Raw genomic sequence first — 15,967 nt, 5'->3', positions numbered from 1 at the left:
TGCACCAGTATGAGTCAGGGGATTGTGTTGGAACATTCTCTTTGCTTAAAGAGAATTTTGTAACCAAAGGTCAGATTTATTCTTGAAAATGTAAACTGTGTAGTAGTGTCAGATGGGAATTATAATTCGTGATGGCATTTCAATACCTGAAAAAGTCCAAGGTTATGCATCTTAGGTTAGGCACCTTGGGTCCAAGGTTGGCACCAAGGTTAGGCACCTTTTAGCAAAAAATGTGATTTTTGGTTCTAAGCCTTCTTGTGGCCAGCCCAGTTTAGAGGATAAGCAGTACCATCACTACCAGTTGGTGCTACCAGGCTCTTACGCTGTGGGAGATGTTGGCTTCAGTGAGGTTTTACTCAGTGCTTACAGGTAAACAAGGGGCTGAATGTTGGAGGCAGTTATCTTTGCAGCCTGGTAGGTATTTCCTTGAAGATGGGGTGATGTATGTAACCATGTGTGGGATTATCCATGGTGCACCTCTGCGTGGCTAAACAGAGGAGTTTCATTTCCCTGCCTGTCAACATGCTGTCGTGAAAGCTGAATTTCCTTTGAGGAAAAGTTAGACGTGAACACTGCATGCCAGAAGTAAGAAATCAGTGAGTAGTGTTGGGATATCTGCCAGGGGAGGAGTGCAGTGCAGAGTTCCTAGTCTTGGACCCAGTAGTCTTGTTGTGTTCTCTTTTGGTGTGAGCTCTTCAGAATTACTTGTAAGCTGTACCTGTTGCTACCAGATTCAGAGACAATCATAGGTTGGCATATGAACAAGGATTTTTATTACATAATTTACTTCGAATTCTTAATGTAATAGCAGAAATCATTGCTCCTTTGTAATTCAGAATGTCTCTGTACTTGCAGCAGATCTGCTGCTAGGACACTGCTGCTGAAGGGCTTGTGCAGATGTCTTCCTGCCACTCCAGTTCTTCCTTATAGGCAGCACAGAGCAAGCCCTGTATGATAATAACACATCACAAGTTCTCCCAAGCTGGTGGAGAGAAAAGTGATTGCTAACTGGTATACCAGAGAAGGAGGAGGTTAATTTTATTTGAAATTTCCTCGGTTAAGAATTTGATCTCAGTAGATAAGCAAGTTGAACTACCAGAGCAGATGGGTAATGCTCTAAATCCTGTGACACAAGGCTTATAATATTATTTTTGAAACAACAAAACCAAAACTAACAGTTCTTCTAATTTTGAATAACTTTTTTTTTTGTTTGTTTGTTTTCCTCAGTGAAGTGTAAGGCAGTGCTTTGGAAGATACTTGCAGACTGCTGACACCTCGGTTGTCACAACTCTTGGGCATCTGTAACATTAAGATTAAAAAAATAAATTTAAAACAGACCTTTAAAACTTAGCTTTTCATCTGTGTCACAAAAGAAGCTCAATATAGACTAGCAAAGCACAGGCATGCAAAGGCACACGTGCATCTCCTGAATTCCTAACCTAAGCAGATCAATAACAAAGGGATTTATCCTCTTAGCCTCTGGATATGGATAATCAGTATACTTTTTCTACATTTTTTCTTTTTCTTGAGATTATATCTTTAGGAAAAATTCTGCCTTCTGAAAAAGGTGTTCTACATTCTTCTTGTTAACAGCTTCAGGCAAATATATCTGTCACACAGAATGAAAGGCATTTTGGGGGGGGGGGTTAGAGGGGAAGGGGGAAAGTTGTCTTAAGTGAAATATGATGCCAAGATGGTGGCACGGTGTCAAGTCCTCTGATACTTATTCTTTCAAAGTCTTTTAGTTTGGAACAGGTGTCTTGAATTTCAGCAGGTTAATCAAGTGACAAATGGGTTGGTTGGGCCAGTCTTTACTGTTGTGGGAATTTTATTGCTTAAGCCAATAATTAAATTGTCTACACACAAACTGCCTCACAATAAAAATATGTTTATGACGAGACTGTCTTGTTAATCTTGATGAACCAGACCCCCAACTCTTTAAAGACTATGTGTACATGTAGGTTCAGTGCAATTATGAGTTCTTGTATCATTTACAAATTATGCTATTATATCCATGTACGCAAGAATTATGCAATAACACAAAAAACACTTGATGTCCAACATTTTATAGCAGTGAGGAGACTGAGTTTCGAGCTGCTTCTGGGATAAGTAAACATCCTTTCAAAAAAGGTGCATGGGTCTTAGGGATTCAAATATTCAGTGAAGTGGCAATCTGGATAACAGTGGTTTACAACTACACTGTATTGTATTTAGATATTAACAGTGTGATTCAAAGTTGTGGATTTTAAACTACTAATATTTGTGCATATTTTTAATGTTGACAGAAATCATATCCTCAAGAGGTTATTCAAACACTTAGCTCTTTTGGAAAACACAATTTGACGGGATCTAAAATTTAGAAATGACATTCCCTATAGGTATTTCCATTCACACCCTCTTAAAATTAGATTTTTCCTTAATGAGAAAGATTTGAGGATGACCCCCCAGTCATCCTGGAATTTCAGTAATGCTCAATTAACAGAAGTCTAAAACTTTCCAGAGCAGTTGTCTCAATCATTGAGTCATCCTGGCTGTACACACTGATAAAAATCTCAGGCTATTCTTCCATTTATTTGTCTCTCCATTTATTTGTCTGCCTTGGTAGATACAAACAACAGAATTTAAAAGTATTATATAATGCTGAAAGTTTCTTCCGAGGGACAAATCACCGCTGGGCAAAGTGTAACCATGGAAAATTCCAGGCAGCAGAGGATGTTTTCCTTTCCTTTGGAAAGTACTGGTATTTTAAAATGAGGTTATACAGATGCAGGCTGCAATGAGCAGTTATGTCAAGCTTCATTTCAGATGCTTCTGAAGACAGAACAGGACAGACCCGTCTCCATACTCAAAAGAGCAAACTCAACACCATGACACTTGAAAGAGAGTTTCACCCCCCTTAACATTGGTTTTGGAAGAGAAGCTCCCTCGGGTCCTTCCCACGGGTGAGGCTTGCAGACATGCCTCTGAGTAGCTGTTGTTTTTGCAGGACCAAGGGACCCTCAGTGGGTTCTGCCTAGTGGAGGATGTTGCTTTTTTGTCTAGCAGGAGCATGGGGGAAGCATGAGACCCTGAGTTTTTGTTTAATAGCTTGTTTGTAAATGTTGTCTTGATACTTTTATTCCCGAAGTATACATTTCCTGTCTGCAGAAATACAGCAAATGCTAAACTCCTGTGTTTTTAGCCTGTGTGGCCTATAAACTGTGCTTTGTGCCAGGAGGCAGTGAGGTCCCCCTGCTGAAACCCCACTTCATGTCCCTTCAGAGAAGGGGCAGGCAGCAGCTGACACCACTAGCACATCAGCCAGCAGCAGGTCCAGTTGAAGGAGTTTTCCTTAAGTGGAAAGGAAAGAGGAAGGGATGATGCTCCCAACACCCCTGGCACGTTCTGGCCAATGTTGTCATTTTAGTTTCACCTGATAATGGAAAAAACAGTACATCCTAGCTTCCTTGCACCCCAATAACTTGTGGGTTCCTTGCAGCAACATAACCCCTGTTATTGCTCAAAACAAAGGTGTCAATGGATGCTAGACCTCAGATTGTTTCCACTGGTGCTGTGCTGCCTACTGCCCAGGTCCCATGGTTGGTGGTTCAGGTTTTTCAAGAGCCCAACTTTATCCTCAGGCACATAAATGAAGGGCTAGACTTCTTTATTTTTCCCTGGGAACTCAGCCCTTTCAATCTCGTGTAAGTGTTAAGGGTTAGACTGGATGCTAAACACATCTTGTTATTTTACTGCCTAACAGTGAGCTGATCTTTCAGAAGGATGTAAAAATGGGGAGAGGGAGGGAAAGGAAAATGTAGTAGTGTGTTTCACACTGAGTACTGAGTTATGCCTTTTGAATTCATTTAGGTTGTTGTGTTACCAAAGAGATAAACAAATTGGAGGGATTTCAGAAGGAACCAGCAAATATTGGGAGTGGAAGGAAAGAAATCAGAGAAAATTGTAGAATGACTGCCTGGTGATACATTAGATTATTTAATGACTAAGGAGAAAAGACATTGCAAAGGACTATAAATGTTTGCAGTGTGCAAACATAGGAATGAAAGAAATTTAGTTCAATGCACCCAAGCATGATCAAAAGGCATGGGCAGATGAAACTTAAATGGAAATATGTTTAGATTTAAAAAAAAAAAAAAAATCAGGTGGAAAGAACCTGAAGTATCTGCAAAGGAATTGCTAAAGCCTTCATATTGCTTGTGATTTCTGAAAGTGTTTTGGACAAAATACTGGCAAGTGTCCTGGGGAACCAAGCCTTCTCCTTCTGGGGGTGAATGACTTAATGGATCTCTGTACATAGGGTATTATGTGATTGACCTTAATTAACCATTAATGTAACAAATTTCTAAATGTGAGCTCTTGAGTCAAAGGTTCTCACGTGTTAATTCTTTAATTTTCTAAGTTGGGCTGGATTCTGAAGGAAAGGTCTCACGTATACAATGATTCTATTTTTAAAGTGTGCTACTGACCTGCTGTGTGACTGTAGGCATGTAGTCTTTGCCTTTCTGTCATGCCTCTCTCCAAAAACACAGCTGAATGTAGGGCAGGATCCCCACAGAGCTCAGGTTTGGGCAGTGAGGAAACCATAGCCATATAGCATGCATCTGAGCTGTTGTGCAAACAAGTACCAAGGCAGAGGGGTTATTTTGTAGGTTACGCATAGATGCTGACTTCTCCACCATGTCTAAAATAGCCAGCACCAGGAGGAGTGCCTGCGCTCACACTGAGTGAGAGATAGGCCATGCTCCCTATGTACAGTGCCGCCAGAAACTGGGGATTCCCCCAGGCTCCTTTGTAATCGAGAGAGTCATCAATCATCCGAGAGCGTTTCTGTGGGTTGTGAAGATTATTGCTTTTTGCTGCTCACTGCAGGAGACAGTCTGAAGAGTGTTTTTGTTTGTCTCTTTCCTTATATTTTCTCCATTAACCTTAAGTCCTGAGCAGTAGATGATGAGAAAACAAACAGTGAAGAGATTCGTTATGGTCAGGAGGGGTTGCTACTCCTGGTCTGAGAGTGGATCTGGTATGTTAACTCTCAATATTTTCATAAATCAAAGAACCTGGTAGTAGCATCGAGTTGTTTAATCGATTAAACATGGATTATTGTAGACCATTATCTTTAGGCACATCATTGCTCGAGAAGTAAGATGCTTGAAAGCTGACAGAGTTTATTAAATACCAGGTTTGGTCTAAGCTCTCAAATCATTATGTAGTCTCAAATTTCCCATACTTTGGGAAATCAGAGAAGACAGAGACACTAGAGATCGATAGATCTCCCTGCTTCTTCTGATTCCCACGTTTTGCAAATATGTGTTCCGCAAGCCTCAGGGTTTGGAACAGCAAAAATAATGAAATCTGAGCCCAGCTTCTTATGATTTCACGTTGGTAGCTGTGGTTTTGACCCCTCCTGATGTTTTTTTCTGTGCTTTAGAAGCAAATAGCAGTCTTTTTTTTTCTTTTTTTTTCTGTTAAATTCAATCATGATTGTTTTGACTAATTTGTAACATCTATAAGCCCTGTAGATTGTGGCAATGATTTGAGAACATGCCACAGATTTCCAGACAGAAAATCAACATACCTTCAAGTGGCTTTATTCATTCCCTCTCCTTTACTCTTTTTCTCCTCAAAAACTCTTGCTATATATTAAGTGTTATGAAATGAATTCATTGTGTTCTTTGTATCCCAATAATAGGGGAAATTATCTTTGTCCTTTTTCTAAAAGGCCTTGTTAAAGAATTCACAGAATTCACAACTCTTTTGATTAAATTAAACAGCGGGGTAACTTGAGTCACTCAGCCGTTACTTCACCTGTAGGCATAATTACCATTAGTAATAAATAATGTGTATATATATAAAGTACTCTGGAAACTTCCTAGTGCCTGGATTTTTTCTGCAAACCATATGTGTTTATTAATTTCCTAATAAGAATTCAAGAAAGCAGTGAATAATATAAGAAAATATTCATTAATGCCCCCTGTCCGTGCTATGTTTCTCTTTCTATTACAGCTCTGTCAAGAGCTCAGCTGCAGTCCTCTTACTTATGGTTGAGTCACACATGCTTCTTAGGCTGGAGGATGGTATGCAAAATTTAGATGCTGGCTGGAAGTTTCAAGGCCCTTTTGTCATATAGCTTTTTCCTTTTTCCTCTTTCACTCTCTGTTTCCACAAACAGACGAATTTCCCTTCCCTCAGGATGCTCTGATTCCTTCCGTTCAGTAAAAATCCAGCAACTGGTGGCTTGAACAGTGCAGCCCTGAGCCAGTTCTAACTGCTGTGAACAGAAAGGAGCCCTGGCAGGCAGAGAGTTGTTAAAAGTCAGTAACGTAGCTCTTGCTCAGCACACAGGTCGCTGTTTGGCTGTCTGGTTGATTTAATTGATCCACCACTCCAAGCCGTGCTGAGAACGGGCAAAGGAGAAAGTTCTCTGCAGCACAGAGGTCTGCAGGGTTCATTCCTTTGTGGCCTTTTTTGACACGTCAATACTCATGGCTTACTATTACAGTTTAAAGACTCATCTCCTGGGCGTAGAAAGGGTTTTCAGGTCTTCTGAAAATGGTGGTGTCTCATGATGAGTTGTTCCCCACTGAACCGAGGGAGCTTCTCCTACAGATACAGTTTGAAAAAGGCAAGTGTGCTCTCTGGCTGAATCAAAAAATAAGATTAGGAATATATAGAAGATGAGGGAGAAATGATAGGCTTAAAAAGAAGAAGGGATATAAAAAAGTGCCCAGATCTGGTTTGCTCTAGTTCAAAAAATAGGCTTAACTGTTAATTTAGAGTTTCCTGGGTAAGGCTAGTGCTCAAATGTGAATTTGCAAAGCTTACTTCAATTTGAAGTGAGTTGCACACTAATTCCCTTTGCAAGGAGGGAAGAAAGAAGGCGGAGAAACAACCACTTCTCTCTTTTTTGGAGAGTTTGCATTGTGCCCTTTCTCCTGAAAATTTTCATTGAGATATCCCTCTAGGGGTCCTTAATTCTTCAGGGCCAAGTACAATGTAAAGCAAATACAGGTGTGCTGCTTGTAAAGGCTGTAAGATACTTTCTAAATTACCAATTTTGTGTATTGAATATAACATAAACACAACAAATATAACATGTGAAGCATGTTCTGGGTATTTTTCTACCTTTTACATTTCAAAAAATTATCTCAGTAGACCTCTTTGATGGCTGAATAAGCAGTGAGACACTTCCCTGTCCTGTTCTTAACACTAAGCCCTGAGACTTGTTTAAGGCACATTGTAAAAATGGACCCAAGCTGTGCCCAGTTTTGAAGATGAATCTTCATATTTCAGGGCTATCAGTCTGGAAATTTACACAGGCATTAAACAAACACCCGCCAAACTGAAGTTATCTCTCGACAGATGCAGCAATAGGCTACCATATCAGCTCATCTGTCTTCGACCTGTCAAGGGCCCCAGGTAATCATTCTTTGAGTCATAGTATGATTCTGGGAATTAATAAATGTGCCAACTCAGATTTATCCAGGTTTGTATTAGTCAAAAGTGTTTTAAGCTGTGTATTTCTACTCATTGCCAATTAATAACCTCACCAGCTCAAATGCAGTGCTGCTTTAACGTGGCCACTAGAACAAATCAGATGGACAGACGCTGCTTGTTAACATCGGGTTTTATTCGTGTTCAGTGTACCGGTACGAATTGTAGTTCCTTGACAACACCTATAAATATCAGTATGTTTTCTGGCCTTTGAAAGTGAGAAAAGATTTGCAAAGGTTTTATTTGTTTCAGTAATTTCAGTATAATTGCAGCAAGGTTGTCAAAGTTATTTCCATTGTAGAACCTTCTTTATTCACCAACCCAGGGAAAAAGAAAAGTTAAAAATAAAAGGTTTTCAGTAAGATTAAAAAAAAATAAAGAATCCCTGAAGTATTAACTTACACAACCAGCACTTGTCAAGTTGTGCATTGCACATGAGTGATCTGTGTGGCAAGGAGCAGCATCCTGGCTCCTCTGATAATCGCTTTTGTGCTTTACCTGTGGGTTTTGCTCACTGCTGCGAGGCGTACAGCTGGCCCCGGGGGTGCCAAGCAGATCTGCTTCCCAGGGGCTGCCTTCCCAGACACTTGTAAACCACAATGGATTGGCCACGTACGGGGGAAGGAGGCAGGTACAGACGTCACCAGCCATCTGCCAGAGTCTTTATGTTATCTGATTATGGACAGGTTTGTCTGCAATTTTTGAGTGTGGAGTAAGCGTTATTACTGTCTGGCTCAAAGGAATGCTTTGCAAATTTAAGAGCTGATTGACATCCCCATAGAGTGTCACCTTTGCTTTCCTCTCACAGGTTCCTCGTGTGTTCCTAACCATGTGCACAAACCATAATGAGAGCAAGAAGATTGCTTCAGTCTTTGGGCCCATTATGGTGCTCTAGTAGCAGCTTGCAGTTAGCTAGCATATGGTCAAATACTCCCCAGTGAAACTTTATTATTATTATTATTTTAATATTTTTCTGGGAAGCAGAAAGGATCAGAATAGGACTGCTAGACGTGTTTCATCCTCTTCAGCCTATCTGACCACAATATGAGGAGCAGTGGTTTGTTTTTTCAGAAGAAAGCTTGAGAGGCAGACACAGAGGTCTAGAGCTAGATGGAGGAACATCCATTTCTGTAGCGCTGCAGGAATGTAAGCATTGAAGTTCAACATAGAGGAACTAGCCAGCAGACAGGTGGAAGTGGGGTTTTGTGGATGTCTGTACCGAATGTGGAGCATGGGGAGAAAACATCTGATAAAAGCTTCCTATTCAGTAAGAGGCATGCTCATAGACTTCTGTTCCTCATCACCCTGTATTCCTTTTCCCTTGATTGCTAATTAGTTACTTAAAATTTACAGGAGCACCCTTCACTGTGGCAATGCTGAAATAATCAATATTTGTTGTTGTTTGTTTGTTTGTTTCTAAAAGGCAATGTCATAACCCCTGTTGAAGGTGGAGGGCAGTAGTCCCCAGATAGTTGCTGGGGGGTTTCATTTAAACTCTGGGGTACAGGAAGAAGTGATGCATTTGTGGGCAAAATAAAATTTTGGGAAATAAATTTAATTTATTTTTCTGGATGCAGGACAATAGGTATTTGCAAACAGTTCAGGCTTGCCTAGTCAAATCTGCTGAGCAGAAAGCAGGAGCTCACACTGAAGTAGTTTCACCTTTGCCCTCCCTTTAATCCTGAGCTGCCATATTTCCCATTAAACTTTCTTCACTCTGCTAATGCCATTTCTGCACTGCCACTTCCAGTTCACAAAACATTCCTGTTCTTCTGAAACTCCCTGCTGTTACGTGAACTGCCCTGGTGATTAAACATTATTTGTTTGTTTCTGTAGCAATGAATGTTGCATTGCACTTGCAATGAAATTTCTGTGCAAGATGATGTAAAGCATTCACTCGTGCCAAGCAACCTACATTTGAACTAATGCTATTACGATAGGCGTTTGAATCAAAAGTGACAGGATACATGGTGTTACAGGGGAAAAGCCAAAAAGGAAAAAGAAGGAAAAAAAAAAAAAAGCATCACAGGGTCCTGTTAGCCCAGCAGCTAGGCAAAAAGTAAAAAGTTCTACAAAAGACCTCCATCCTCCATCATTTACGTGTTATGACTGAACTCAGTTATGTAGTCTGAATGAAATGGATGGAATAACAAGAAAAAGACAATAAAAACTTAGAATGTCTGTCCCTCTTAGGCTGAGATTTAACTGTTGTGGCAGTACTGTTTTTCATTGTTTCTATTATAGTATAATCCAGTTGACTTCAGGACTCTATCATGGTAGGGACTGTCTCTGTATATAGTGCCTGAAGTGAAGAAGTTTGCATTTTTTGCAAATAAATTTATGTTTCTAACAGGACAGCAACTAAAAGTAGATAACAGATTCTTTGTGGAAAAAAAATTACCTTTCTAAACTCATAAAAAATAAATAGTAAAAAAAAAAATCTTATTAAAACAAGCAATGGAAAACAAAACAAAACAAACAAACAAAAACAGACAAAAAAGAAAAAAAGTTTGACTAGCTCTCAACATAACCATTTCAGATGCCTAAAAATATTGTCTGGGACTGATTCTTAACTCATCTGCAGAAATATAAAACGGAATCTCACTATATTTGAGAAATGTAAACCAGTGATTTAGAACCATAAAATTGGTGTTAAACACTGAGTTGGTTCTGACTTTGGCATGATAAAGAGCAAAACTTTTGAGGCTTCTTTATCTCTAGGCATTCCCTAAGTAGAAGAAATATCAAAGAGATGATTCCCTTGAAGTTGTTATATATGATTTTAACATAATCTTTAACAGTCAAATCTTTGGGTCTGGGACAACACACATGTAATTAAGAGCCACGTTTTATTGTTGTGTGTCATTAAAGGAAAGAACATTTCACTTTTAGCATTGAAGTGCAAACTTGAATTTGAAGACCTGCATCCTGTTCTCTGCTTTCTCTTTACTTTTCTGTCCATAAAATGGGCCAGAATCCTTCGTCATGATCATACTGCAGCAGCTCACTAATGGAACATTTGAGTGCAGGACAGTCAGAATATTACTCATATCTCCTTAGAACTGCTGGGTACTTCTGCAATGCTGTTGAAATATTATACTTGAAGAAGTCATTACCTCAAAACCTTTTTTCTTGTCGCTTTCAAATGGGAATATTGTGTTCTTGCTAAAGAAATGGACGTAAATAGAGAAACATATAGAGCTGAAGTTATTCTTTTCTTCCCTGCCAATGCATTAATTCCTGACAATAAAAGCCTGTATTAGGTGAGTGCTAAAAAAGCAGGTACTATGTGAAAGCCCATAATATTGAGGAGAAAGGATGTTACGCATGACAGTATTTCTGCCAGGTCTGTGGATGTCATTCCAGGGACAGCCCTTGAGGCATATGTGCTTCATAAATTGCAGGGACAAAAGAAAAAAAAAAAAAAAAAAAAAAGAACCTTCGCCAAGGGTTGTGGCAGGGTGGAACGGTGGAAGATGTGTGAAGGGAAACCCTGTGGAGTTGTGTGTGGCTTACCTGGAGTAATTTATGCCTGTGTTCTCAAGCATAAATTGCTTCCTGCCTCTACGTTTCAGGAAATGCCTTTAATCACCTAATATGTGACTTGGTATGGGTGAAGAACTGGTAAACACTGTCTCTTCAGAGCTTCAGGGTGCTCAAAAAATGCCTTGGTTCCCAGACCTGGGCTGGCCCCATGTGCTCCATTCAAAATCAGCCCTTGTTGACCACTAAATTAAATAAAAAACTCTTTTCCTTTATTGCAGCACCAGAGCTTCCTATATCCAACAGAAGAAATAACTAATTGATTTCAGTATAGGAAACAAAGAAAAAGTCTGTTACTGCTTTTATTATTTTATTCAATTTCAATCATGTTAAAATGCCCATGATGAAAAACCTCTGACAATTAATTGTACAAGATCTTAACAAATGTAAACATAACTTGGGGGAACACAGAAATGTGTTGTTGTTTTTTTTTTCTCCTCTACTATTTTCCAGTTTTATCTAACAAGTGTTGTTTGTAACAGCAGAAGTGAAGAAGAGAGAAGAGGAAAAGAGAAAAATAAATAAAGTGTTATTTTTGAATGGACATCTCCCCTTAAGTAATTTGTTTTAAAAATCTGGGACATATTTTGTCTCAGTCTGCTGGTGAGGGGTAGCAGAAGAAAAGAAGTTATCTTAAGACCTCAAAAACTGCAGAATCAACTTTCAGCTTGGCAAGATTTTGTCTTTGTGGAGAAGACTTAAGGATCAAAGTAATTATCTTTGCTATTGCATTTTAGTTCAGTGTAGAAAGCTTTCATGTTAGATATATCCATTTTCTTTGTATGTAATTATGGCCCACAATAGATCTATCTCCTACCAAACCACAGTTCATTTTGAGTGATTTCAGTGTGTGCTGCAAAGGAATAAGTTGTCTTTCTGTGCTTTTATTAATACTATAGAGATAAGATGTGCCTTGTTAGGAAGGTCTGCTGGGTTGAACTAAGTTTAGTCCTTTACATTTTTATTTGTTTGCTGAATTCCATTTTTATGCGTTATCTCTCCTCCTTGATTCTGATAGTTCTGTCTCACCGAGATATCAGAAAGAGGACTTGCAAACCGAGCTGCAGAGCCGGCTGTTGCTGGAACAGAAAATGCTTCATATTTGGAAAAGAATGTGAAGCATGTCCAGGCTTTATTGTTCTTTTATTTTTTGCTGGTGTTTGATTTCTCTGATTTCTTTACTTTTGGTTCCCTAGTGCATCAGTGTAATATTGATACCCTTACCTAAGCATTTAGTTGTAGGATTTGATGAGAAGTGATTCGTATAAAGCGAATTTGTGCTGAGTTGGAACAGACTCCTTCCTATCTGAGGCTCTGTATTGCTGGAAAGTCCTGAGTTTGCTGTTCCAGGGACACACCACAGGAGTTGTGATTTCACAGGGCTGCAGAGATACCAATGTTAACACCCTGCATTTAGTAAATAAAACTTTGCGGGTGGGATTTTGGCCCAGCTTTCCTCATATCAGTGTTCCAGTGGGTCTGATGGAAGCAGAGCTTAGTGCAGCACCAGAAAATGCTTTTGAAAAACTCTGTTTAGTCAAAAGACGTCTGGGAGGGAAATTCTTGATACGAGTTGTATACATTTTTGTGAGATAAAATCCCAAACATTAGCAGGGCTTCAGCCAAACTGAGTAAATGGGTTACCATGCTTATGAGTTATCCAATTCCTCTATCATTTTATTTGTAAATCCTCACACATTTTGTCTGACTTTTGTCATGTTTTCCCACTTCACAGTGATGGCTTTTCCCTCCAGCAGAGAGGAGGGCTGTGGGACCGATTACTTCAGTGTGAGTGAGGTTATGTTTACACTAGAAAGCTTGCTCTTGCAAATTTTATCGGTCTGCAACAGTTGACTCCACCATGTGCTCAGAAAACAGAAATTTTGTGGCTTGAACTGATGTGCTCTCTTCATGCAGTCTCCTGGCTAGTTAGTGAGCTGTGGTCATACAGCACAAGTGTTCCCCAAATTGCTCCCTTGCATTGTATCCTGCAGGATGTGCTTTTCTGTGGTTTTACTGTGAGGCACCAGAGAAGAGCATAGATTGGTGGGAACAGCTTTCCACATTCTGTTTCCATTGCTACTTAAAAACTCCAGCACCCAGCAGATACTACTCACATCTGGGGGCTGTTTATAACTATGCTACCTAATTTTCCTGGAGCTAGAGAAATTTAATCAACTAATTCTGCTGCAATTGAGCTCATTTTTTTTTTTTTTTCCAGAAGAGAAAGTAGATGCTGAGTGGGAGCACCTCATGAGTGGTAGAGGTGACGGAGCCAGCTCCCTGACAAGTCTTCTAGCACAAAGCAGTACCTCTAAGGCTGATAAATGAGGTGTGAAAGCACACTGTGATGTAAACCAAAACTGCATGGAAGACCTGACAGCAACCGGGAGGATGGGCAGTAGAGAATTTTCTCCAGCCTTCCAGAGCAGGCCGCTGGTATGTGGTACTTCTGCAGTTTTGAGGCATAATTTAGTTCATTTTCTTTTATGTCTTACACTGTGAGGTACATGTTGTACTGAGAGGACCATGTTCAGCGTGGTGGTTGTTACAGAGGAAGGCCAGCAGTGAGTATTTGGTGACAGCAGGGTGTGAGAGAGAGGGCTGAAGAACCTCTGGAGGCCAATGCTGAGAGGGGAAAGCCAGGCTTGGTGTGCTCCATGTCCACGTTGTCCCCCTGAAGCAGGAGCAAGCTGCCCTGCTATGAGCCTGGGGCTCCTCACAGAGCAACTGAGCTGTCTGAAGCCAGGGATTGTTCCTGTATCCTGTCAGCAGTTTGACTTGTCTGGCCCTCTCTGAGGCCAGCAGTTCTCATGCTATTACTTCTTGCCACGTGTTACGGAGTATTTGGTGATGGGAGAATGAAACAAAGAGTCGTCTGTTGGTTTTCAACAGGAAAGCACCAAGCAGAGTCACTGAGGATTGCTGAAGCTGAGGAAAATATCACTTTACTACTCTGCCGTAACATGTGCTTGACTGCTGCTTATTTTTAGTACTTGTATTGTGTACATACCTCAAGTATTTAGGATGGTGTTGGTCATGTCAAAAGGAAGGAAAAAGGTGCTACAAAATATCTACTGATTTATGCTGAACTTTATCACACATTTTTATCATGTGCAAAAAAAAAAAATCTTAAAAAAAAAAAGTCAATCCTAGCAAAGAAGAGAATCTGTGGGTTTGAGAGTTGCCTGTTAGCTGCTCTTGCACCACTGAAGTGCAAGCTGCCCACTGAGCCAGTTTGTTTACATGTGGCCATGGTTATATTTTTATTGACATGCAATGGAGCAGCTAAGGACTGATGAGTATCTCCTGGTAAACGCTGTTAAGACCAGCTTAGAAAGAGATGATGTTGCAGTGATCCAGAAATGCTGTACAAGGAGAGAAAATTCTTCTTTTTTTGCTAGGAAATCATATCAGACAAAAGTAATTCTTTACGAAATAAGTTTAACTCATAAGCATTCCCCTTAATATCCTCTGCAACAGCTTGATCTATTTGGAGGAGGGCTGTGGGATATTAGTCTTGAACTTAGTTTTGTGTTTTTCAGTGCACGTGTACTGGGGACTTTCAAAAAAAAAAAAGCAAGGAAGTAAGACCTCAGACTAAAGTCACTAGTGAGTTTTTCAAGAAATATATACCTTTATGTCTTTATGTAATTTATTTTCTTCTACTAAGGGATCTAGATCATTATGTTTATTAATTTATAAAAAACATTCCTTGTATATTTCTGTTTTATAACAGTGAAAGCTCTAGTAGATGTCTTGCTCAGGCACTTGCTGTATAGCTAGGACAAGTTTTTCAAATAAAATACACACTCCAATCTTCTTGCCTTTATTTCTCAACTGCACAAAGGAGTGCTGTTTTTAAAGAGGATATGAGAGAGGACAGATTTATATGTTGTATATGGGAAAAGATGTTAAAAGTGTAGGATTTTACCTAAGTGCCTTTCCCATCCTCATTTGCTGGCAAGTTTCAGCCCAGTGTATTTCAATTTCTTCTTTTCTTCCTGTTCCCCAGAGACTCTTCCATCCCACTCCCACATTTATAACAATACTCAGCATGAATGAGGAGATCACACCAGAGAGGAGGAACCACTCCCAAATCGGAGTGGTTACTGATAGTCTCCAGAAGCTGTGTAGATTGTGGTTCCATTTCACCACGGTCCCACCCTTCTCTCCCTCATAGCTGCTGGTGTTTGTGCTCCTTACAACATCAGAACTGATGTCCTTATTCCCCTGGAGGGTCTTGGAGGGGAGCTGAAACAGCCTCTTGTCCACATAGACCTGGTATTTATCCAAGAGCATAGAGCTGAAGAGTTGATCTCTGTGGATAATTAGCCCCCACCACAGCAAGAGGCATTTCCAAAAGACTCAGGAAATGTGTGTGGGTGTCTGCAGGCTGAGTCACTGGAATTGGGGGTTAAAAATCCTGTTTGGCTTTGTCACCATCATGGATACAAACGTTGCACGTGACTCTTTCTAGAGGGCTCCTGGGACAGAGTACAGCATCTATACAGTGTTGTATTGATAACCATGTGCTTCCTGAGGCCTTGTGCTCTTAAAGGAATGAGATATAATCAGGTTGAGAAGAGAAATTTTGCCATTCCCTCACATTTGTCTGTTGGGGCCTCTACGCCAGTTGTTAAAACTTCATGGTGTGAATCTGGGCTATGAAAACAGTTGTCTTTCTGCTAAATGGGGTTGAGAGGATCAAGTAATTGCAAGTAGGACACAGCAGTGCATTCTGAAAAAGTGAGACGCATTCGGCATAGCCATCTTTTAGTTTATAATGAGGAGGCTCATTGAGTTAGAGTCATACAGTTATTGTTTTGATGAAAATATAGTTAGATTTTTTTTTTTTTTTTTTTTTAAGTTTTCTTATACTTCCTCGGATATCTGATGTGTCTATGTATAAAAAAGACAAAAATCTTGTTTT

The 15,967-nt window shown here is 39.9% G+C and overlaps 1 long non-coding RNA gene across 10 annotated transcripts in view; it reads left to right on the top strand.

Annotated features, from left to right (window-relative positions):
• The window catches only part of LOC137862521 (uncharacterized), a 248,696-nt gene that overhangs the window by 140,901 nt on the left and 91,828 nt on the right, over positions 1–15,967 (top strand). For all 10 annotated transcript variants that reach the window (XR_011100367.1, XR_011100368.1, XR_011100359.1 and 7 more), the window contains one exon: positions 13,256–13,473. This is a non-coding gene — a long non-coding RNA (uncharacterized lncRNA). The remainder of the gene's footprint in view (positions 1–13,255; positions 13,474–15,967) is intronic.

The sequence above is a fragment of the Anas acuta genome, chromosome 1, assembly GCF_963932015.1.
Source record: "Anas acuta chromosome 1, bAnaAcu1.1, whole genome shotgun sequence".
In the NCBI taxonomy this organism is placed as follows: domain Eukaryota; kingdom Metazoa; phylum Chordata; class Aves; order Anseriformes; family Anatidae; genus Anas; species Anas acuta.
Note: the sequence above shows the minus strand (reverse complement) of the source record. Positions and strands in the feature narration are given on the sequence as shown.